Genomic DNA, 26,589 nt, shown 5'->3' with positions numbered 1-26,589 from the left:
ATCTGAATAATTGGAAACATATCAATTGCTCATGGGTAGGCCTAGCTAATATAATAAAAATGACAATTCCACATAAACTGATTTATTTGTTTAGTGCCATACCAATCAAACTACCAAAAAAATTATTTTATGGAGATAGGAAAAAATAATGACAAAATTCATCTGGAAGAACAAAAGTTCAAGAATATCAAGGGAATTAATGAAAAGAAATTGCAAGGGATGATGACCTAGCTGTACCAAATCTAAAACTGTATTATAAAGCAGCAATCATCAAAACTATTTGGTACTGACTAAGAAATAGAGTGGTAGCTTAGGTACACAAGACAAAGTAGTCAATGACCATAGTAACCTTTTTTTTGATAAAGGTTCTGGGATAAGAACTCAGTATTTGACAAAAACTGCTGGGAAAACTGGAAAACAGGATGCCAAGATAAAGTCAAAATGGGTACAAGCTTTGGACATAAAGGATGATACCATAAGCAAAATAGGAGAGCAAGGAATAGTTTACCTGTCAGATCAATGGCAAAGGGAAGAATTTATGACCAAACAAGTGATAGAGAACATTAGGAAATGCAAAATGAATAATTTTGATTACATTAAATTAAAAAGTTTTTGCACAAACAAAGCCAATGCAACCAAGATTTGAAAACTGGGAAATAATTTTTACAGCCAGTGTCTCTGATAAAGGCTTCATTTCTAAACTGTACAGAGAACTGAATCAAATTTATAAGAATACAAGTCATTCCCCCACTGATAAATGGTCAAAGGATATGAACAGGCAGTTTTCAGAGGAAGAAATTAAAGCTATCTATAGTCATATGAAAAAATTCTCTAAATCACTATAGATTAGAGAAACGCCAATTAGAACAACTCTGAGGTACCAGAAGACGTGGGAAAACTCTAACAGTAATGCATTGTTGGTATTGTGAACTGATCCAACCATTCTGAAGAGTAACCTGGAACTATGCCCAAAGGGCTATAAAACTGTGCATACCCTTTGATCCAGCAATGCCACTATTAGGTCTGTATTACAAAGAGACCATCAAAGTGGATAAAGGACCTACATGTGCAAAAATATTTATAACAGCTCTTTTTGTGGTGGCAAAGAATTGGAAATTGAGGGGATGCCCATCAATTGGGGAATGGCTGAACAAGTTGTGGTATATATGATGAGCAGGCAGATTTCAGAAAAACCTGGATTTACATGAACTGATACTGACTGAAGTTAACAGAACCAGGAGAACATTGTACATAGTAAAAGCAACAGTGTGCAATGACCAACTTTGATTAACTTAGCTCTTCTCAGCAATACAATGATGTAAGAGTATTCCAAAAGACTCATGACGGAAAATGCTATCCACATCCAGAGAAAGAAATATGGAGTCTGAATGCAAGTAGAAGCATACTATTTTCTTTTTTCATTGTTTATGGTTTTTTTCTTGTGGTTTCCCCCTTTTGTTCTGATTCTTCTTTCACAACATGACTAACATGGAAATGGGTTTAATGTGTACATGTATAGCCTATATTAGAGTGTTTGCCTTCTTTTGGGGAACTAGAAAATCTTATAAAAGTGAATGTTGAAAACTACCTTTGCATGTAATCAGAAAATTGGAAAAAATACTATTAAGTGAAAACAATAAAAACTAGACACACAGTCTGAGATGGTGGTGGTGGCCGGGTACTTGGATTTCTGGGGACACGGACACATTCCGGGTGGAGGAACCAGTGCAGAAGATGACGTCATCAAAGAAAACTGGAACAATGACAGTGATGAAGGAAAAAAAGAGGAGAGAGAGAAATGAAAGTTTCAGAAAAGAAGAAAATAGAGAAAATTAAAGAGAAAGAAGGGCAACAGAAGAACAGACAAGAAGAAATTAAGAAAAGGTTGGAAGAGCCTGAAGCTTACACCAGAAGAACAATGAGCAGATGGCTAAAGAAATTACAGGAAGAGGCAGACTTTGAATTAGCAAATGAAACCTTTGGTATAACAACAAAATCTGTGGTATAAATGCCATGAACCTCTCTTCAAGAGATGATTTCAGAGAGTTTGGCAAGTTCCTACACATATGAAAAATCTCTATATTTTGCCAGTTTCTTGGAAGCATTAGTTTGAGCTGTGTGTATTTCATTGGAAATTAATAACTTGAAAAAGATTACAGATTTATTGACAGTGCTATGCAGTGAAAAACAGAAACAAGAAAAGCAAAGCAAAGCCAAAAAGAAGAAAGGTGTGGTTCCTAGAGGAGATTACAAGCAACAATGGAAGATGATCTTGCTGACTGGTAGCTATGATGGACGATATGTGCCAGACTTTGTAGACTTCATGTGACATTTCATCTTCTCCTCATTGTCTTTTTCTGTTGCCCACAGTCCCTTCAACATGTAGCACAACTTTCTTTCCTTTCAGTTTTGCTAAATGCTACAACCAAAAGTGCAGTTTCTTTGTTCTGGTTATTTAACCACTTGACACTTAGGTGCTAATGCAATGGGGAACTTGGTTCTTGTTGCCAAGGGGTTAAAATTGGGAAGCTCAGTTGCTAGTAGATCACAGTAAAAAATCTTAATAATGTTGTCCTTGTTTCTGTCTGATTCCAGGGCAGCAGAATCACTAAATTGGAAACATGACCAAAAAAAAGTGTAGTATTTACCAGTACCATTCAATAATACAGCCTTAACCCATACCTCTTTGAAAGCCTTCATATCTTGTCAACAAAAGCAGTTTGCAACAAGGGCATGTGGGTGTGCACCTAACAAACATTGGTTTGTCCTAAGGCAGAGAAAGAGGATTTTAAAAATGCATTGCAAAAAAGACTGCTTATTTCAGAGTAAAGACACTGTGCCTCAAATAGCTAGTTTGACATTTTATAAATTAAATGACCAAAACCCACCAACCTTGAAGCTGCATCTCCTTCATTGCATTTGACAAAATCTAACTTGTGGTATTTCGAGTATATAAACAGTCTAGTTTATATTTACCAGAATATTTCTACTGATGCAGCTCTTAAGAGGGGGAAAATTATTGACTTGTTTTATTTGCCTGATTTAAAATGTTTGAGAAACAAAACTTCCTTTGTTCTCCTAAGATGAAACAGAACAACTCTCACAGGGTTTTGGCATTTCCTTTCCTTTACAAACATGCTTAGCAAACTGCAACAGTTAATATAGTTTTGTAAATTGTTGTGTTCAATTATGACATCTGCAACGTTTTATAAAGCATTTAATTTAATAAAATCACTGTTGTGAAGGAAAAAATAAAAATTAGAAAATTAAAGCAAATGAAAAGATCACTTCTTTTGATACTTTTTCAATCAGTTTATTGATATTTGAATTAATTGTTTTTTTACATTTAACATAATTTGCTTATGGATACATCTAGTTCCAGAGATTTCTTTTTTAACTTCAAATATTACATTTAATTTGCCAGTTTTGTTGGCATATATTTGGGCTAACATCTTTTTGGTTTGTTCATTTATTTCAATTATCCCTTTTTACTTTTTAATATGGTTTAGATTTCCTCTTTTTGAAAAAATTAAGTTAGGTAAAAATTTATCTTTTTTTAGGAAAAAGATTCTGGTTGTATTTGTTAATTTTTTTTTGTGGTGGTGGGGGGGAAGCTTTCAATTTTATTAAGATCTTCCTTGATTTTCAGTATTTCTTTTTTGACATTTAATTGAGATTTTTTAAAATGTTGTTTTTCTATATATTTTTTAGTATGCCCAATTCATTGATCTGTTCTTTCTTTCTCTTATTGAGAAAAGTGTCTACAGATATATATTTTCCACTAAGGATAATGTTGAATGCATCACAAATTTTTTGATTGTTTTAGTGTTGTCATTATTTTACTGCAATTATATATTTTTTCTATGGCTTGCTCATTCTTTAAGATTTGGTCTACATTTGCTTTTAAATAATTACTTTAGAAGTCATTTAATATAAATTTTATTTTATCATAGTCACTAAAGATGTTTGATATTGCTGCTTTGTATTTGTCTGTGCAGTTTGTATAGCATACAACATGGTTAGTTTTTGTAAAGGTACTAAATACAGCTAAGTATGTATACTCCTTTCTAATTTCATTCCATAATTACCAAGGATCTACCATATCTAACTTTTCTAAAAAGTATAGTTCTGTCCTTAACTACTTACTTTCTTGATTATTTTTGTTTAGATTTGTCTGGGTTAAAACATTTAAATTAATGGATCTCTCCACCCCTCCCCCTCAGCCTCCCACTATTATACTTCTGTGCAGTTAGGTAGTGCAGTGGATGAAGTGCTTGGCCTGGAGTCAGGAAGACTCAAGTTCAAATCCAGCCTCAGATACTTATTAGCTGTGTAACCCTGGGCAAGTCACTTAATCCTGTTTGCCTCAGTTTTCTCATCTGTAAAATCAGCTGGAGAAGAAAATGGCAAGCCACTCCAATATCTTTGCCAAGAAAACTCCAAATGGGGTCACAAAGGGTTGGACATGATTCTGGTATCTTTTTAGCTTTTCCTTTAGACATTTAGATGCTATACCAGGCCCGCACAACCTGCAGTCTGCCAAAAGATTTTGGGTGACCCAAGAAAAATGTAGAGGAAAGCATCCTCTACATTTTTTACAAGCCATCCAAAATCCTTTGTCAGGCCACAAATTGCGCATGCCTGCTATGCCATTTGGTGTATATATATTAAATACTGAAATGAGTGGTCTATGGTGTTTTTAGTAAAATATAGTTTCCCTTCTTATCTCTTTTAATCAAGTCTATTTTTTTCTATTGCCTTGTCTGAAATCAGGATTACTCACCCCTCTTTTTGTGAGTTCAACTCTAGCATCACAGATTTTATTCCACTTCTTTGTTTCAAGTCTGTATGAGCTTTTATGTTTAAAGTGTTTTTCTTGCAGACATAATGTTTGGGTTCTATGTCTAATCCATTCTGTTAATCCTCTTCTATTTTATGGGTGAGCTTGATCTATTCATATTCACAATTATGATCATTGATTATGTATTTCTCTCTATCCTATTCTTTCCCTGTCTCCAATTTTCTCTTTAATATAGCTTCTGATCCTTTCTTTCATTTTAACCAACTCTTCATGATCTTTCATTCAAGTTTAAGCTTTGTTTCTGTCATGACTAATAACTTCCCACATCTACCAGCCTTTTCTTTATTCCCTCTTTTCCCCTCTTCCTTTTTCTATTTCCCTTTTGAATGTATTTCTAAATCAAACTCTTTGCATGTGTGATTATATTCTGCATATTCTACATTCTTGACCAATTCAGATAAAGTGAGTCTAATTCATGCCCACTCTCCCCACTCCTCTCATGTTTGTATACACTTCTACTTGTGCTCCATGATTATGTGAGATGTAAGATTAAGGGATTATATAAGTTCTCCTATCCTATGTCCCTCTTTTCTTCCTACTGTACCCAATGTATTACTTTTCTCCCTTCCATTTTCTTCCATCTTTCAACATCATCAAAACATAACAAAACCACTCAGTCCCTCTGTCTCATTTGATTCCCTTTATACCTCCTAATGATACTGTGGTTCTGAAGAGACCTGGTATCATGTCCCCCTATTAGAATGTATGCAATTTATCCTTATCTCTTCTGATTGTTCAACCTTTTTGTTTCTCTCAACTCCTGTGTTTATATTCCAAAATTCCTATTCACCTCTGCTTGTTTCATCAGAATTGCTTGGAAGTCCTCTATTAATTGAAAATCATTTTTTTCCTTGGAGGATTATATTCAGTTTTGCTGAGTAAGTTATTCTTACTTCGTGGTTGTAGTCCTATATTTTTTGCCTTTTAGAATTAAGCTTTCAATGCTATCCAGTCCAGAATAGTGATTGTTTCTATATCTTATGTGATCCTCACTGTGGTTTCTCAGTAATTGAAATGTTCTTTGTTACCACTTATTTAGGAGGCTCTGAAATATCTTGGAGCTTGATTTAATCACACACCAATGGGAATATCTGGAGGACTTCACCATCTATAGGGATTCTCTCTTTAATTTGTATTCCACACTGAACATCTTTTATCATAGTGGAAAGTATTTTTTGTTGAGCATACACCTCCCTATTTAATGCCTCACTTTACCCATTTAAGTGTTTCCCTTCTAGCTTTAACTGCATTAATTTTATTTGCACAAAAACTTCAGTTTTATGTAATCAGAATTGTCCACTTGATCTTTTGTGATCCTTTATATCACTTGTCTTATTGTGACCTCTTCTCTTAATCCCCTTAAGGGCAATTTCTTCCTTATTCCTCTAATTTCTTTATGATATAAGCTTATATATCTAGGTCTAGTATTTCTTTTTTTTTAATTTAAGGAGTTTTTTTCCTTTTTCTTTATTTATTTTTAGTTTTCAATATTCACTTTTATAAGATTTTAAGTTCTAAATTTTCTGCCTTCCCAAGATGGCATGCAATCTGATATAGGCTATATGTGTACAGTCATATTAAACTTATTTCTACATTAGTCATATTGTAAAGAAGAATCAGAACCAAAGGGAATAACCACAAGAAAGAAGAAGGAGGAGGAGGAGGAGGAAGAGGAGGAGGAGGAGGAGGAGGGGAGAGAGAGAGAGAGAGAGAGAGAGAGAGAGAGAGAAGGGAGTGAGAGAGAGAGAGAGAGAGAGAGAGAGAAAGAGAAACAGCATGCTTCAATCTGCATTCAGATGCCATAGTTCTTTTTCTGGATGTGTATAGCATTTTCCAACATGAATCTTTTGGAATTGTCTTAGATCATTATATTGCTGAGAGGAGCTAAGTCTATCAAAATTGGTCATCACACAATGTCGCTGTGACTGTGTACAATGTTCTCCTGGTTCTGCTTGCTTTAGTCAGCAACAGTTCATGTAAGTCTTTCCAGGTTTTTCTGAAATCCACCTGCTCGTCATTTCTTATAGCACAATAGTATTCCATTACATTGATATTCCACAATTTGTTCAGCCATTCCCAAATTGTTGGGCATCCCCTCAATTTCCAGTTATTAGCTACCACAAAAAGAGCTGCTATAAATATTTATGTATATGTAGGTCCTTTTCTCATTTTTATGATGTCAGGTTACTGATCTAGAAGTGATATTGCAGGATTGAATGGTATACACAGTTTTATAGTCCTTTGAGCATAGTTCCAGGTTGCTCTGCAGAATGGTTGGATCAGTTCACAGCTCTGCCAACAATGCATTAGTGTTCCAATTTTCCCACATCTTCCCCAACATTGATTATTTTCCTGTTTTGTCATATTAGCCAATCTGATAGGTGTGAAGTGGTACCTCAGAGTTGTTTTAATTGGCATTTCTCTAATCAATAGTGATTTAGAGCATTTTTTTCATTTGACTATAGATAGTTTTAATTTCTTCCTCTATTGGGGAATTATTTATGTGATTCTAAATTTCACTCAATTCTCTATATATTTCATAATGTTCTCTTTCTCTTGTTGGTCATAAATTTTTCCCTTCTCCATAAATCTGACAGGTAAACTATTCCTTGCTCTCCTAATTTGCCTATAGTATCACCCTTTATGTCTAAATCATGTATCCATTTTGACCTTATATTGGCATATGGTGAAAGATGTTGATCTATGCCTATTTTCTATCATACAGTTTCCCTGCATTAGTCATGTTGTGAAAGCAGAATCAGAACAAAAGGGGAAAACCACAAGAAAGAAAAAACATAAACAATAGAAAAAAAGAAAATAGTATGCTTCTACCTGCATTCAGACTCCATATGTCTTTCTCTGGATATGGATAGCATTTTCCATCATGAGTCTTTTGGAATACTCTTACATCATTGTATTGCTGAGAAGAGCTAAGTTAATCAAAGTTGGTCATTGCACACTGTTGCTTTTACTATGTACAATGTTCTCCTGGTTCTGCTCACTTCAGTTAGCAACAGTTCAAGTAAATCTACATTTTTCTGAAGTCTGCCTGCTCATCATATGTACCACAACTTGTTCAGCCATTCCCCAATTGATGGGCATCCCCTCAATTTCCAATTCTTTGCCACCACAAAAAGAGCTGTTATAAATATTATTGCACATGTGGGTCCTTTATCCATGTTGATGGTCTCTTTGTGATACAGACCTAGTAGTGGTATTGCTCAATCATAGTTTTATAGCCCTTTGGGCATAGTTCCAGGTTAGTCTCCAGAATGGTTGGATCAGTTCACAATACCAACAATGTATTACTGTTAGTTTTCCCACATCTTCTCCAACATTTACAATCTGATAGGTGTGAGGTGGTACCTCAGAGTTATTTTAATTGGCATTTCTCTAATCTATAGTGATTTAGAGTGTTTTTTTTTAATATCACTATAGATAGCTTTAATTTCTTCCTCTGAAAACTGCCTGTTCATATCCTTTGGCCATTTTTCAGTTGGGGAATGACTTGTATTCTTATAAATTTGATTAGGTTCTTTATATACAGGGTGTCCATAAGGTCTGGACACATAGGCAAAAACACATATTTTGAAATATTTGGAATATTAACAGACCTTACCCCCCTTGACTTCTTTTTTCTGGGGAATACTAAAGGAGAAGGTATACTCAATGAAAATCACAGATGCAACACACTTGATTGAATGCAGAGTGACAATATGGAGTTATTTCATTGAATTCATGTGAATCTTGCAAAGCACATCAACATTTGCATCACAAATGATGGAAATCACATTGAAGATGGTATTTGTTAATATTCCAATTAAATAAAATGCTGTTGAAAATTTATTTTATTTCATTTCTTGAAAATATGCATTTTTGCCTATGTGTCCAGACTTTAGGAACACCCCATAGTTTAAAAGTGAAGCCTTTATCAGGGACACTGACTGTAAAAATTGTTTCCCAGCTTTCAAATCTTGGTTGCATTGGCTTTGTTTGTGCAAAAACTTTTTAATTTAATGTAATCAAATTATCCATTTTGCATTTCCTAATGTCCTCTTATCTCTTGTTTGGTCATAAATGCTTTCCTTTGCCATTGATCTGATAGGTAAACTATTCCTTGCTCACCTAATTTGCATATGGTATCACCCTTTATGTCTAAAGCATATACCCATTTTGACTTTATCTTGGCATATGTTGAAAGATATTGATCTATGCCTAGTTTCTGTCATCCTGTTTTACAGTTTTCCTAGCAGTTTTTGTCAAATAGTGAGGTTTTTATCCCAGAACCTTTATCAAAAAGTAGGTTACTATGGTCATTGACTACTTTGTCTTGTGTACCTAAGCTACCACTCTATTTCTTAGTCAGTACCAAATAGTTTTGATGATTGCTGCTTTATAGCACAGTTTTAGATCTGGTAGAGGTAGGCCACCATCCTGTATTAGGAGGGCAGAGTTTATAATCTCAAAGAGGATCATATATATGTCTGAAAGGTTCGGAACCGCCGGATATAAGAAACTCTCAAAGTAGAAGGCAGAAGAATCAAAACATATATTTAGGCTCCACAGTAACCAACCCATGAACCAGCAACCCCATTTTGATATATTGATCAAAAGCTTCCAGGCCCAATAAGTACGCCTTGAAAGAGTAACCAGGAGGCTACAGAGAAGCATGATTGTGTAAAGCAAAATTATGCTTCCCCCTCTATTGTAAAAAGATTTCCCACTGGCCTGAAGTCCTTGTTCAGCTTCCTCCCGTAGGTCAGCTCTGCTACTGGCAGTTCCTGCTTCAGCTGTAGCTGTGGCTGTGGCTGTGGCTGTGGCTGTGGCTGTAGCAGCCTCTGGCTCCAACGGGAGCTGCTTTTAATCATCCGGCTTCTGCGGGGGTGTAAGGTACGCTGGGGAAAGCACAGGTTCTTTCAATCTGCTTAAGCAAGGTGAAGGGGTTGACCAGGAAAGCACAGGTTCTTTCCATCAGCTTAAGCAAGGTGAAGGGGTTGACCGGGAAAGCACAGGTTCTTTCCATCAGCTTAAGCAAGGGAAGCAAGGTGAAGGGGCCGACAAGCTTACTCCAGTCCAACATACAAACAGCATTCAGTTCAGGGGAAAAAGCCAAACTAGTCAAGGGCACTTGTTGACTAAGTGCTAAGGAGCCCATTTTTGGTTGCCAACACGCATCCCTTGCATTTCTTTTCATTAATTCCCTTGATATTCTTGAACTTTTGTTCTTCCAGATGAATTTTGTTATTATTTGTTCCTAGCTCTATAAAATCATTTTTTGGTAGTTTGATTGGTATGGCACTAAACAAATAAATTAGTTTAGGTGGAATTGTCATTTTTATTGTGTTAGCTCAGCCTACCCATGAGCAACTGATATGTTTCCAGTTATTTAGATCTGACTTTATTTGTGTGAGAAGTGTTTTGTAATTGTGTTCATATAGTTCGTGGGTTTGTCTTGACAGGTAGATTCCCAAATATTTTGGCTACAGTTCCTTTAAGTGGAATTTCTCTTTTTATCTCTTGCTGTTGCGCTTTGTTAGTAATACACAGAAGTAGCAATGATTTATGTGGGTTTATTTTATATCCTGCAACTTTGCTAAAGTTGTTAATTATTTCAAGTAGTTTTTTAGTTGATTCTCTAAGATTCTCTAACTATACCATCATTTATATATATATATATATATATATATATATATATATATATATATGTATATATAATCTGCTAAGAGTGTTAGCTTTGTTTCTTCATTGCTTATTCTAGTTCCTTCAGTTTCTTTTTCTTCTCTTATTGCTAAAGCTAACATTTCTAGTACAATATTGAATGACACTAGTGATAATGGACATCCTTGTTTTACCCCCCATCTCATTGGGAATGCTTCTAGCTTATCCCTATGACATATATGTAATGGTAATGTAAGATTGAAGATCTTTCCCACCCAGTAATAGGCCCTAGTGACCTGCTTATGTCACAGGAAGCCCAAGTCACATGTGGTCAGAGGAGCTTGCTGAATGAGAAGAACAGGAAAGGGTAGAGCAGGAAATGCTCAGAGGAATTAGAGGTGAGAGAGAGAGAGAGAGAGAGAGAGAGAGAGAGAGAGAGAGAGAGAGGAGGTGTGCTAGTTGTGCTGTGAGTGTGTTTTTGGGAAGACCCCAGCAGGGGTGAAGGCTAATTGGATGGTGAGGCTCCATGCTCTGATATTGTGTTTTAAATTCTTTGCTGTTATGCTGGGATTACTGGTTTTGGGAGTTGGCTGCTGCTTGGATGGGTCGGACTTATTGGTTTTCGGATTTGGTTCTTTGGTGTCTGAATAAATGTTTCTCTTCTTCTCCCTTCTATATGGGGACTCTCTTATGTTTTGCAACACAGAACTACACAGGAATATTCACAATTACCATCAATGTTGTGATTATTGCCTTGCTAGTACAGTATAATGCTTGCCGATGGATTTAGATAGATGCTACTTATCATTTTAAGGAAAAATCCATTTATTCCTTGTTCTCTGGTGTTTTTAATAGGAATGGTATTGTATTTTGTCCAAAGCTTTTTCCGCATCTATTGAGAGGATCATATGATTTCTGTTAATTTTGTTATTAATATGATCAATTATGCTGATAGTTTTCCTAATATTGAACCATCTCTGCATTCCTGGTATAAATCTCACTTGGTCAAAGTGTATTATCCTCATGATAAGTTGCTGTAATCTCTTTGCTAATATTTTGTTTAAAACTTTTGCACCAGTATTCTTTAGGGAAATTGGTCTATAATTTTGTTTCTGTTTTTGCTCTTTGTGTTTTAGGTATCAGCACCATATTCGTATCATAAAAAGAATTTGGTAGGACTCCTAAAAGAAGTGATCTATTGTCACAGAGAGTTTCTATGACAAAAAATAAGTCTTGACAACTAAACCAGGGATAGTCAGAACAGAAAGAAACTATAGACCAATATCTAAAGTTGTTTTAAAAATTCAATACAATATTAGCAAGGAGTCTGCAGCAACACATCACAAAGATTATAAACTATGACCAGGTTGTATTTGTACCAGGAAAGTAGGACTGGTCAGTATCAAGAAGACTATAAACATAATTGACCATACTAGTAATGGGAACCACAGACATCATATGATTATATCTCTGGACACAGAATAAAGTGTTGCCAAAAAAAATCACTTATTTAAAAGCAAGAGACAGCACTATTTGTAACAGAGATAGACTAGAGTCCTTTCAGTTAGATCAAGGGTGAAGCAAGGATGGCCACTGTCACCACTTCTTTTTACCATGGTGCTAAAAATACCAGCTCTAGCTAGAAGGTAAGATAAAGAAGTTGAGAGAATAAGCATAGGCAAAGAAGAAACAAAATGATGAGTTTTTGAAGATGATATGATGGTATACTTAGAGAATCTTAGAGAGTTGACCAAACTTGATTGAAACAATCACTTCAGCAAAGTTGTAGAATATGAAATACATTTATAGAAATCATCAGCATTTCTGAAAAAAAAAATAAAACCCAGTAGGAAAAGATCAAAGGAGAAATTCCACTGAAAATAACTAAAGAATGCGTGAAGGAGTTGGTTGTTTACCTTTCAAGATGTATATAAAAACTATATAAAAAAAACAAAAAATACTTTTTGGGGAAATAAAAACAGACTTAAATAATTGGATGAATATGAATTGCTAATAAGTTAGACTAATCTGGGGGTGGGAAACTGTGGCTTGGTGACCACATGTAGCCCTTTAGGGCCTCAAGGGTGGCCCTTTGACTGAATCCAAACTTCATAGAACAAATCCCCTTAGTAAAAGGATTTGTACTGTAAAACTTGGGCTCAGTCAAAAGGCCACACCCAAGGACCTGGAAGGCCACATGTGGCCTTGAAGCTGCAGGTTCCCAACCCCAGGATCAATATAATAAAAATGACAATACTACCTAAATTATTTTAACTTATCAAATGCCACATAAATTACTCTATAGAACTAGAGAAAAAAAAGTAGTTCATCTGGAGAAAAAAAAAAAGATCAGGAATCTCAAGAGAAATAATGAAATAAAAAAGTGAAAAAGAAGAGGCCCTAACAGTGCCAAGATCTCAAATTGTGTTACAAAGTAGTGATCATCAAAATATTTTTGGTACTTGTTAAGAAATAGAGATCAATCAGTGGAACAAGTTAGGTGTACAAGACACCAAAAAAAAAAAAAAGATCTATTAGCCTAATGTTTGATAAAGCCAAAGACCTTAATTATTGAGTTAAGGACTCATTATTTGACAAAACTTCCTAGAAAAAATGGAAAGCCATCTGACAGAAATTAAGTTTTGACCAACACCTCATGCTATATGCCAAGATATGAGCCAATGAAAAAGTGACCTATCTACAAAAGGTCAACATATAAACAAATTAGAAGAATGATAAAGAAATTATCTTTCAGATCTATGGATAGAGGAAGAATTCATGACTAAATGAGACAGAAAGGCTCACAGAAGATAAAATAAACACATGATTGCACAAAAATTTTAAAATGTTTTCACACAAACAAATACCATATAAATAAGATTAGAATGGGAATCAGCACTTCTTAAACTATGGGTCAAGATCCCACATGGGTCATAAAAAATTTGGCAACAGTAAAAGGTTTCTGAATGCACAATGACCAAAAATTAATTCAAAATCAAATGCATAATGAATCTGAGGTTTCTGGAAGCTTTTGCCCCTGTTGAATCCTGCAACTTCATTGTAGCTTTGGTTCTGAACACACCACAACCTCACTTTGCACTGTGCATGTTCTCAAGCCATGCAATGCAAATGAAAGCTGCAAGGAGAAAAGGTGTCCTGATGGGAAAAAGTTTTAAAAGCCCTGGAATAGTTGGTTAACTGGGGAAAAATTGTAACAAGTTTCTCTGATATTATTCTCAAGATATACACAGAAATGATTCACAATTGTAAGAAGTGGAGTCATTTCATGATTGGCAAAAGGTCAAAGGATATGAACAGGCCCTTCTCTAGCAAAAAAAGAGCCTAGCTATCTAGAGCTATATGAAAAAATACTGTAAAATCTAAAATTGAAGAAAAGCAAATTAAAGCAGCTCTGAGGTTACTTCTGTAAGGTCCGATTTACAAAGCTAACACAAATCCTAAATGACAGATGTTGGAGGGGGCTGTGGCATATTTGTACACTGTTGGTAGAACTGGAGCAAGATAGTGAGTTCGAAGGGTAAAAATCACCTGAGAGCTAGACTGGTTTCTCAGGAGGAGCTTTATTGCTGTAAAAGCAAATGGAACCAAGCAGTGCCAGGAGACTGGTTGGGTGGGGGAAGGGGAATGGGGACTTTATAGGAATTTGGTATGACATAATCTTTGTTCTACGCAAGCAAAAAGAAGACTTGAGCCTGGGCTTACTGAGTCTTCCAGGTGGCTATTGTAAAGCAGCTATACTTTCACTCTCTCCTTGGAGTAAGAGGGACAAGCATACACTTCAGATTTGGTTTTGGTCTCCCCTCCACTCCCACTTTGGCTAGAATAGGACTTTGTTACCCTCAAATGCTCCAGAGGATTTGGGCATTGTTCTCCAAAGCAGTGGCTAGTAGCAGTACCTGCTCTGGGAATCAAGGACAGACTGGATGAAGTTCTACAAAGAGCCCAGCAAAGACTATACATAAAGGGAACTTCTTGAGTATGGGGGAGAAAAGGACTTTCAGCCATCAAGAGCTATGACTACCCTTTGCCATACATTTTATCTAAGCTTGAGACCACTTTCCCCTGGACTCTGTATGTACTACTTTGAGAGGAGGTCACAGATTTTTGTGGGGATGTTTTGTACCAACCATTCTTACTATACCACTTTAAGCTACATAAAGATAACTGACAAAATTAATTCTCAACTGATGATCTTGGGAGGAAGCACACTCGATAGGGAGTCATAAGTGTTAGAAGATACTTCCCAACTCCCTAGGGATATCCATAGAGCCCTGAGAGGCTATGCTCTGGGGACCTATCTCATTAGTTTGAATGGGAATTGGCATAGTAGCTCCAGAGTATATTCCATTGTCTCTCTTCTAACACATAAGAATCCTCAGGAAGTCACTTAACCTCTCAGTGCCCCAGGCAGCCCTCCAAAACTATCTGTTGCAGAGAAGGTGTAGACCTGCATTGGAAAAGGAAGTTCCTCACTATGAGTTCCCTGTACTCATGAAATCACAAGTCTGGTTGAAATAACAACAATAAATAGCAAATTAGACAAAGTTCTAACTAGTTTCATAACACAGAGTGAGGTCTTTCAAAAGCCTAGAGGTTGCTAGGTTGCTATGTGCATCAGGAAACCCTTCAGAAGAAATAATAGGCAAATTATAGGGTTCTTTCAATGACTAATTACAAGTCCTGTGGCTTCTGATGTAGAGAAACCTGAAAGAAAAAGGTTAGTGCTTGAAAGGTGTTGTCAAGGATATGACTATCAGTGCATCAATGCTGTGCTTTGCTTTTAAGTCCAGGGTGCAAAATTTATCTCCTAATGATGTATCTCTCTCTGTCTCTGTCTCTGTGTCTCTGTGTCTCTCTCTCTCTGTGTCTCTCTCTCTCTGTCTCTCTGTCTCTGTCTCTCTCTCTGTCTCTCTCTCTCTCTCTCTCTCTCTCTGTCTCTCTGTCTCTCTCTCTCTCTCTCTCTCTCTCTCACACACACACACACACACACACACACACACACACACACACACAAAACAAAACCAGAAACATTAACACAGCAGGGAAAAGTGGCCCAGGTAACCAGGATCGCAAGAGCTACATTCCTTTGCTGCAGTGAGTTCTCATTTTTGTTTTTGATTGTTTGTTTGTTTTTGCTTTTCTTTTTGCTCAACCACCATAGTATAATCGCTAGCTTGAGGTTCAGGCTCTTCCTACTCTTGGCACATTGTATGAGCTTTGACAAATCACTTTGCCCATCAGTCTCATTGTCCACAATTGTCAAGTAGAGACTGACATTCTCAAGAAACCTTAGGCTATGGGAAATTGTTGAGGGAAGAGGGGATATTAAAATACTAAATCTGAGAGTAAAATGGGGTAGGGGAAGGAGGGATAATGTTTGAGGCTGAGGGAAGTCTTATTTTACCTGAGGAATCAGAATCCTAGAGTATGTATATATTGAGACACTGTCCACATACAGAAGCTAGCACAATTTCCTGTTTTGTTGGAGCCTAATGCCATGTAATTTGCAGAACTACCAGAGCATAGGGTTCTTTGCTCTGCTGTCCAATGAGCTAGTTCTCTATCTTAGCTTTGTATCCTTTGCATTTTTGATGGATCTGCCACATGTCATTCTCTCATTAAAAATATTAACAGCACAAAGCCAAGCACAGGTTACTGGGTCATTACTCAATGAATCAACTTCTACATTGACCTTAAATAATTAATAACTACTATTGGATACAGCTATTCAATCAGGTTGCAAATTCAACTAACTTTATTGCCTTGATCACACTTCTCTGTCTTATCCACAGGCAAAGCAAAGATTTTGTCAAATGCGTTGCTCAAATCTAGGTAAATGATATTTATAGAATCCATTTGATAAACCAGTTCACTCACTTTATTAAAAAAAGAAATGAAACTAGTCAGATATGACCTGTTACTGATACATATCTTTACTAACTATTCTTTTAAAAATAATTTTATCTTTTGTATTATATATCACCAGAATTTCTCCCAGTGTCTCTCTCCTCCTCTCAGAGAGACATGTAACAGGATAACTATATTTTACAAGAAAAAACAAAGGAAAAAAGAGACAAATCATCAGTATTGATCAACAAATCAAAAAAAAAAAGCTGAAAGTGAAAATATTTCTATTCCTGTGTACCTCCCACAGTTGTTCTTTCTTTTGTAATTGAATCTGTACAAGTTATTTGTGTCCTTCAATTGATTCCTCTACATATTTTATTTATTTGTAATTACATTAAATGGGATTTACCTTTCTGTTAATGCATTTTTTGGATTTTATTATTTTATAGAAATGTTGTTGATTTTGTAGCTTGTGTCTTTTCATAAGCTATTAATTGTCTCAATTAGTATCTTTGCTTATTCTCTAAGATTTTCTATGTAGACCACCATATAATCAGCAAATAGATAGTTTTGCTTCCACTTTACCTGTTTTTATACCTTTAGTTTCTTTCTCTTCTTTTATTGTTATTGCTAGCATTTCCAGAACAATATTAAATAATAGTGTGGAGAGAAGGCATTTTTGCTTTACTTTTATATTTGATAGGAAAGGTTCTGGTGTGTCCCCATTTCATAAGATGCTTGCTTTTGATTTTAAACAGACAAATTTTATTATGTTAAAAAATGTCCTCCTATACCTATACTTTGTGAGTTTTTAGCATGAATGAATGTTATATTCATCCAAAGCTTTTTCTGCATTTATTGAGATAATCATATGATTTTGGATTTTTTAAAAACATTATTGATTGTTTTCCGAATGTTGAGCCATCCCTGCATTCCTGTTATAAATTGAACTTGTTTATAATGAATGGGTTTTCTTTTGTTATAAGTTGCTGTAGTCTGACAAGGATTTAATTTAAAGTTTTTGAATTGATATTCAATGATAATATTGGCCCATAGTTCTCCTTTGCTCGCTTAGGTATTAGTACCATATTTCTTTCATAAAAAAGTCTAGTGGAATGTTTTCTTTCTCAATTTTTGTAAATAATTTTGTAGTATTGTTACTATTGTAGCATTGTAGTATTGTTTTTTTTGAAGGATAAAATTCTCTTGTGAATCCATCAGAATCCATGTGAATCCAATAGTCTCCCTCTCCCTCTATTTTGGTAGTTCCTTTAAAGCTAGTTTGATATCTTTTTATAAGACTGGATTATTTAAGATCTCTATTTTGTTGAGTCAAGTCAACATGATTTTATCAAGCACCTACCATGTGCCAGGAATTGTGCTAAATAAAGGCAAATCATGGTCCATGCTTTCAAGAAGCTCACAAACTAATGGGTCAGACAATCTTTGTACAAATAAGATAAAGATAGGATAAATTAGAGAGAACTACAAATAAAAGGCATTAGAATTGAGGTAGATCAAGAAATATCCCTTGTTGAAGGGATTTTAGCTGAGAATTGAAGGAAGCCAGGGAAGCCAGGAGATGGAGAGAAGGGAGAACATTGCAGGCATGTGGGACAGTCAGTGAAAATGCTTTGAGTCAAGTGATGGAGTTTCATGTGAAAAGAACAGCAAAGGTTGGAATAAGTACAAGGAAATAACAGGTAAGAAGTCTGAAGAGGTAGGAAGGGGCAATATTATGAAGGACTTTAAAAATCAAACACGTATTTATTCCTGGAGTTTATTCGATGGGGGAGAAGAGAATGACAAGATCAGACCTACATTAAGAAGATCTATTTAACAGCTGAGCAGAGGTAGGACTGGAGAGGGGGAAAGTCTTGAGGGAGACTAACCAACAGGACACTGCAATAGTACACAGATAAGGAGATGAGGGTCTGAACCAGGGTGGTGGCAGAGTCAGAGGACAGAAGAGGATGTGAGGGAGGTAATGTAGGTAAAATTGATAGGGCTGGCAATTTATAAGGAGTGTGAGTGAGAGAATAAGGAGTCGAGAATGACACCTAGGTTGTAAGACTCTGTGCCTGGGAAGATGGTTGTGCCCTCAACAATAACAGGGAAATTAGGAAGAGAAAACACTTTGAGGGGGAAGATAATGAGTTAAATTTTGGAGAAGGTGATTTTAAAATGTTTATGAGACATAAACAAGCTCAAGATGTCCAAGTCAATTGGAGAAACAGAACTAGAAACCAGGAGAGAGGTTAGAGTATAACAAAAGAGGGTGACTAACAGCATCAAAGGCCCATTATATTTGGCAGTTAGGAGATCATGGGTGCATTTGGAGAGAGTGGTTTTAGTTGAATGATAAAATTGTACTTTAGAGACTGAAGAGTTAGGAAGAGAGTGAGAGGAAATGAAGTGGAAGTGAAGTGTTGTGAGGTTTAGTGCATGAAATTTCAAGCTTGTTTTTCCATGATTACTTCTATTTGAGTTCCGCTTTTGCCCTTATCTCCTTGTGTACTTTAAAAAAGAAATATCTTAGTGATCCACCTCTCACTGTTGTTATCCCCATAAAAAAGGAACATCAGAGCTCAATTAGGATATAAAAAAATTGGTCTTTGTCCTGGAAATGGCCTTTTCCAACCTAAAGACAATAGAGAAAAGAAAAAGAAAATAAGTTTCTTTTCTACAGAGCATCCCAGCCCACATAGAAAAAGGATTAAGCACTAAGAGTTGGTTACTCGAGGTTTCTAGGCCAAGAAGCAAACTTTATCCTATGAATCTGTATTCATGAAGATCCCACAATGAGGCATACAGCTTGGATCTATTTAAAAGCAGAAGAAAATATATAAACATTTATCAACTAAGCACCAGCATTATAGGGATGCAAAATTTGTACCTCTTATGTTAGCTTTACCTGTAAAGGATTCACTAAGATAATAGGTATCAATACTTAAATATTTGACTATGGAGAAGTCATCTCAAAAGGAACTGATCTGACTTGTGAACATAACAGAAAAACCGACTTTCATAATTATAGTCTAAAATAAAAGAATGAAAAAATACCTATTTTTAGCAGTTCAAAATAAAATCCACTTTGTCTGGTCATTTTGAAGTAGGTAGTAGTATTTAGCTTACTCTTGGCCAACTTAATTAGCTCCCTTCCACCAAATGTTTGTAACACAAAGGACAGTCTCAGCAAGCTAGCATATTTATCCAAGCATACAGTTAACAGAAACTGGGGAAGTTATGCAGATTATACTAGATGGTAGAATACACAGAGCTCGTCAACTGGAGTGGGATAAAATTTCAGCTCAACCAAGGAGAGAATGGTTTCCTGGATAAAGCTGCTATAGCAGCCTCTACAGTGGCAGGTGCTGGAAATCAAGGGAAATATTGTGGGGCGGCAACTTCCTCACATGTGTGTGACTCTGGGTTTACAGCTTTTCCATCATTCAAAAGTTCATGCTTGCATCTCTTTTGAACTCCACCTCTCTTCTCCAAAGTTTTTCTATGCTTATGTAGCACTGTAGGCTTGAGGGTCTCTTAGCCAATTAGGAATCTCATCTCCCTCTATGTAGACAGTACATGCTAGGGAACCATCCTAACAGCTTCTAGGTCGGGATGTTGCATGCAAAATGAGGAGTTAGATTTGATGACCTTTGAAGTCCTTTCTGGCTTTGTATCTATGTTCCTTTGATCTTATAAGTATGCCAACTTCTCCTCCTAGGCAAGTGCATTGGGGGATATAAGAGAAGGAAATAGATGAACTAGATGGCCAGTTATGTAAGGTGGTCCAGAAAGAGCCAGGTTGCAATAAGTGGAAAAAGATAGAAAGAATGTGAAGAGACAAAGGAGGCAGGGAAGTTGGTTATGAATTAGTGAAGATTCCAAAAGGCACAAGCCTAAAGGAGGGAGGGCAAAGAAGAGAAGGAACTGGGATAAAGTAATATTGAATTGACTTGCGATGATAGTATAAGAAACAGTAATAAGGAAAGGGGAATTTTTGCCTGGAAAGATGAGAACCCTGAAACACTATTAGGGAATCAGGTGTGACATTTGTAGAAGGAAGAACTAGTTAGTTGTGTATCCATCTTCTTGTCCTATAATGATGGAGGGTGGTTTTGTTTTCCCTCTATGCATTCAGGGTAGCTGGGGGGGGAGGGGAAGGGGAAGGGTTTGACCCAGAGTTCTAGATACCTAGGGATCATATGATTTCACCCATGGAAACGCATCATCCCCAAATGGCAGAGGATGAGGCATATTCAGAAGAAAGTTTGCATATAAAGTATGAATTTAACTATGTTATGCCTGGTCCTAGAGACCCCAGACCTTTCCTGATTCAATGGGCTTTTGAATAAATTTCCAGTCTTTCTTCCTCTGCCTTTTTCATGTGTTTTGGGGGCAGGGAGAGGAGTATGAGGGCATATGGAGGCATTAGATTCTCAGATCCAGCTGGAGACAGCTATCTCCAGGGTGATATATCCCATTGACTAGATATAAATAGCCAGCCCTGAGCAGTCTTTATCAGTGATTAGAGGAAAATTATTTCCTTTGCATTTGAAATCACTGGTCTGTTTGGAGCCTGGGGAGGGATTGTTTTGAGCCAGAAATAGTGAGGTCTCAGACAAGTGGCTGAGTCCGCTATACTGCAAATCCTGGATTGCTCTTACCAACGAACTGTTTCTAGCTTTCAGAAATGTCATGGAGGTAGGGAATATGAGGTTGAACCACTCACTCCTCTATTGTTCTATTATGCTTTTCTTGCCCTCTTCTAAGCACAATATTAGCTATTCCACACACATTCCCTCCTAAAGTCCTTTTTTTCTCCCACTGCTATTCCTACCAGATAACTTTGTCTCCCATTTCATTGAGAAAATAGTAGCAATCAGTCATGGACTACATATTTCTTCCTCTCAATCCCAACAAATGTCAGAATCTTTCCTTATTTCCTCTTCCCTTCTTCCTATTTCATAGAGAGAAATGTCTCCTATTCCCATTTTCCAACCTATTTCCTTTTGAGATTTTCTCTATAAATCATCTCCTCTCCAAAATCATAAAACTCTCAAATGGCTTCTTGCATACTCACATACTCAGATCTTCCCCAGGGACCACATTTCACAAAGAAAATTGAAAATATGGAGGACAATCAGAATGAAGAAGGAACCAAGCTAGGATCTGAAGATCACCTAAATGCAGGAAAAGGGCATTGAATTTGATATCAGAGGACTTGATATCAAAGAGGACAGATATCCTGTCCATGTGTCTCCTAGGTCATGGGATAAACAAGATGGAGAATAGACATCTCAAATCTCTTCAAAACAGAAATTATGTACCAAAGATAAAGAAACTTAAGTAGTCTCCATGATTTAGGACACCTAGAATAAAAAAGAAGATAAAAACAGAACAAAATAAAACTCATTATCTGACTTCTAAATTGAACTCCTTCAGGACCCCTCCCTGGTATGGTCAGCAAGGCTGACACACAGGCTGGCAACAAAACCCAACCCAAGACCTATCTTCCCTTCCTCTTTCCAGTGCATTGGATGCTGTGGCTATAGGCTGAAGTCAGCTTCAACCAAAAGAGATAGCCCCTCACCTCTGGAGCACTGCACATTATGGAAGCTCACTGGAGCCACACAGCTAGCAGTGGGACAATCTATGTGGCAAAAGATCTCTGTAGGAGAGCCAGGAGCAGAGGGAAAGGGACAGATTACATGCCTGGGTTTAAAGTAGAGTTCAGCCCCACATACCATCCACTCCCTCTCCCCAGGGGAGGACTACAAAAAAACTACAAAAATCAACCCCATAGCATCAGCATGACAGCTCTGTAGACTGCCAGGGCCAGGCCAGAGAGCTGAGAAGCAGAAGAAACAGGACAGGACCCTGGAAAAGGACACAGTGTGTACTTGAGGATGGGGCATAGTTAAGCAACACTCTACTAATCCTGAGGGAGACTACTCAGTACCCAGTTGAGGTCAGTTCTGTCCATTCAAAAGTTACTTGGTACAGAGACTTAGGCTGGTATACCACAAATTTCCCAGTGTTAGGGGAGGCTAAGATGCTTTGAAATTCAGCTTCTAAGGAAATTACCATTTAATGGGGAGAGGAAGAGACTCAGAAAGTGAGTAATAAGGGAAAATAAGAGGAAAAAAAGACTGAAATTACTAAAGATCTCAGGAAGAAGTGAACTCAAAGACCTTGAGCATAAGCAAATGAATCAATAGGAAAATCACTAGCAGAAGAAAGAAATGTGGCTTCTAGATCTAGTAAACAAGTTTAAGCATCTATGAATAAATGCTGCAAAATAAAAGAAAGTAATTCAACACGATGAGATAGAAGACTGTGGAATATAAGGAGAACATAAAATCACAACTTGTAGTTCTTGAGTGGTTCAAAAGAGAAATGAACATTATGAGAACAGAATTTATGTCCTGCATAGCAAAAAATAATGAATAGAGCAGAAAAACTGGAATCTACATTGGCAAGTCACCAAAGAAACAAAAGAGAGAAAAACAGACTGGGAATGCAAATATGCAGGAGTGAAGGACAACCTAGAAGAAGAGAAGCAAGAAAGAATAACATTGAAAGAAAATATATTCATTATGCAAGCAAAACATGGATCTTGAAGGCAGGATGCACAGAAGCAACCTAAGAATCATAGATAACCCAGAAGAACATAATAGGACAAAAAAACCTTAAAATCATAATGCAAGAAATAATAGAACAGAAATTCCTAGAATTTCTTAACACAGAAAATAAAATACCAATTGAAAGACTTCATAGATTACCTCTAGAAAAAAAAAAACACAATCAGAAACATAGTGCTTAAATTAATCCAATTCAGAAACAACTTCTGCGAATAATCAAGAGAAAGACTTTCAAATACAAAGGGAAGGAAATTCAAATAACACAAGACTATTCTGCACCCACCAGAAAATGTAGGGAAGGATAGACTAATATGTTCAAATGGAGCTCAGGATGTAGCACAAGATGACCTGTCTTACAAATCTGGGCTTAACCATACAGGGGAAAAGATGCATTTTCAATAACAAAGGCATGCTTGAAACATTTTTAGAAAAAAAAAACAGATCTGAAGATATTACTTGCTTTTCAAACTTTCCGAACAATAGAATTTAGGAGAAAATACTGCAAGCAGCCAAAAAGAAGCAATTCAAATATCGTGGAACTACAGTCAGGATCACGCAGGATCTCTCAGCTTCCACATTAAGAGACAGGAGAAATTGGAATATGATATTCCGAAGGTCAAAGGAGCTGGGACTACAACCAAGGAAAACTAAGCACAATTTTTCAGGCAAGGAGATGGACATTCAACGAAATAAGGGAATTCCAGACCTTCCTGATGAAAAGGCCAGAACTCAATGGAAAATTTGATCTCCAAATACAAAACTCAAGAGACACATAAAAAGGTAACCGGAGGAAAACCCCCCACAAAACTTATTAACAAATAAGGGCAGGTTGTTTGCATCTTTATGTGGGATTATATCATATTATGTATGTTTTATATATATACATATATATGTCAGTCTTGAGAATGGTACAGCTATTATGACATTTGAAAGGGATACACATAGATTGTGAATGCCTGTATAAATTAACTGATGTAAGGATAAAAAACATAAGTAAGAGATGTAAAGGGAAGGCTATGAGAGAAGAGGTAAGGAGGTAGTAGAAAAGGGTAAATTACAACAAATGAAGAGGCACAAAAACGTATTATAGTAGAGGGAAAGAAGGGAGGGAGAAGAGCAGTATTTGATCTTTACTGTCATCTGATCTAGTTCAAGAAGGGAATAACATACCCTGATAAGTTTAGAAATCTAACTTGCCTATGGGAAGTAGGAGGGGAAGGAGGGAAAAAAGGGAGGAGGGTGGTCAGAAAGGAGGGGAGAAGTAGCAAGTGGGAAACAGTAGGATAAGGGAGGGGAATAAAGAGGGAGGGTAAACTGAGGAAGGTGGCGGTCAAAAGCAAAACTTTGTTGAAGAGGAGAAGGGGAAAGGGAGAAATAAAAGCATAAACAGGGGGAAATAGGATGGAGAAAAAGACACAGATAGAAATCATAACTGTGAATGTAAATGGGATGAACTCTCCCATAAAACTCAAGTGGATAACAGAATGGATTAAAAACCATAATCCTACAATATGCCGTTTACAAGAAACACATTTGAAACAAGGAGGGTAAAGGTAAAAGGCTGGAGTAAAATATATTGTGCCTCAGCTAAAGTAAAAAAAGCAGGTGTAGCAATCCTAGTCTCAGATAAAGCAAAAGTAAAGATAGATTTAATGAAAAGAGATAAGGAAGGACATTATATCCTGCTAAAAGTCACCATAAACAATGAAGCAATATCATTGTTTAACATGTATGCACCAAGTGGTATGGCATACAAATTCTTAGAGGAGAAGTTAAGGGAGTTACAGGAAGAAATAGACAGCAAAACTATAATATTGTAAGACCTCAACCTCCCCCTTTCAGAACTTGATAAATTTAACCTCAAAATAAATAAGAAAGAAGTTAAGGAGGTAAACAGAATTTTAGAAAAGGCAGATATGATAGACCTCTGGAGAAAACTAAATGGGGATAAAAAGGAATATACTTTCTTCTCAGCGGTACATGGCACATACTCAAAAATTGACCAAGTACTAGGGCATAAAAACCTCACAATCCAGTGCAGAAAGGAAGAGTAGTCAAAGCACATTTTTCAGATCATGATGCAATAAGAATTATTCGTAACAAAGAACCATGGAAAAATAAGCTGAAAATTAATTGGAAACTAAATAATCTAATTCTAAAGAATGAGTGGGCCAAAGAACAAATCAGAGAAACAATTAATAACTTCATTCAAGAGAATGACAATAATGAGACAACATACCAAAACTTGTGGGATACAGCAAAAGCAGTTCTTAAGGGAAGTTTTATATCTCTAAATGCTTACACGAGGAGATTAATGAACTGGGAACGCAATTGAAAAAGTTAGAAAAAGAACAAATTGAAAATCCCTAATTAAATACCAAGTTAGAAATAGTGAAAATCAAAGGAGAAATTAATAAAATTGAAATCAAGAAAACTATTGAATAAAAAATAAAACAAAGAGCTGGTTTTATGTAAAAGCCAATAAAATTGATAAACCCTTGGCCAATTTGATTAAAAGAAAGAAAGAAAAAGATCAAATTACCAGTATCAAAAATGAAAAGGATGAATTCACCTCCAACAAAGAGGAAAGCAAAACAATAATTAGGAATTATTTTGCCCAATTGTATGTCCATAAATTTGATAACTTTAGGGATATGGATGAATATCTACAAAAATATAAATTGCCCAGGTTAACAGGAGAAGAAGTAAAATTCCTAAATAACCCCACCTCAAAAAAAGAAATTGAGCAAGCCATCAATGAACTCCCTAGGAAAAAGTCTCCAGGGCTGGATGGTTTTACATGTGAATTTTATCAAACATTTAAAGAACAATTAATTCCTATACTTCATAGACTATTTGGGAAAATAGGTGAAGAAGCAGTTCTACCAAATTCTTTTTATGATACAAATATGGTACTAATACCTAAAACAGGAAGAGTCAAAACAGAGAAAGAAAATTATAGAGCAATTTTCCTAATGAATATTGATGCAAAAATTTTAAATAAAATATTAGCAAAAAGATTGCAGCAACTTATCACCAGAATAATACACTATGACCAGGTAGGATATATTCCAGGAATGCAAAGCTGGTGCAATATTAGGAAAACTATCAGCATAATTGATCATATCAACAACAAAACTAGCAGAAGCCATATGATCATCTCAATAGATGCAGAAAAAGCCTTTGACAAAATACAACAACCATTCCTATGAAAAACAATAGACAGCATAGGAATAAATGGAGCCTTCCTTAAAATTATAAGTAGCATCTATCTAAAACCATCAATAAGCATTATTTATAATGGGGATAAGCTAGAGGCATTCCCAATAAGATCAGGGGTGAAACAGGGATGTCCATTATCACCCCTACTATTCAATTTGGTACTAGAAATATTAGCTGTAACAATAAGAGAAGAAAAAGAAATTGAAGGAATTAGAATAGGCAAAGAAGAAACTAAATTATCACTTTTTGGGTAGGCCTAGCTAATATAATAAAAATGACAATTTTAACTAAACTAATTTACTTATTTAGTGCCATACCAATTAAACTACCAAA

General features: G+C 36.1%; 1 protein-coding gene and 1 pseudogene across 3 annotated transcripts in view; one reads left to right on the top strand and one right to left on the bottom strand.

The window, feature by feature from the left end:
* Positions 1-26,589, bottom strand: part of SHISA6 (shisa family member 6) — a 522,224-nt gene that overhangs the window by 15,059 nt on the left and 480,576 nt on the right. The gene's annotated exons all lie outside the window — the stretch shown is intronic.
* LOC118845948 lies at positions 1,662-2,329 on the top strand (annotated as a pseudogene).

This window comes from Trichosurus vulpecula, chromosome 4 (genome assembly GCF_011100635.1).
Source record: "Trichosurus vulpecula isolate mTriVul1 chromosome 4, mTriVul1.pri, whole genome shotgun sequence".
NCBI lineage: Eukaryota > Metazoa > Chordata > Mammalia > Diprotodontia > Phalangeridae > Trichosurus > Trichosurus vulpecula.
This window is presented reverse-complemented; position numbering and strand designations above follow the sequence as displayed.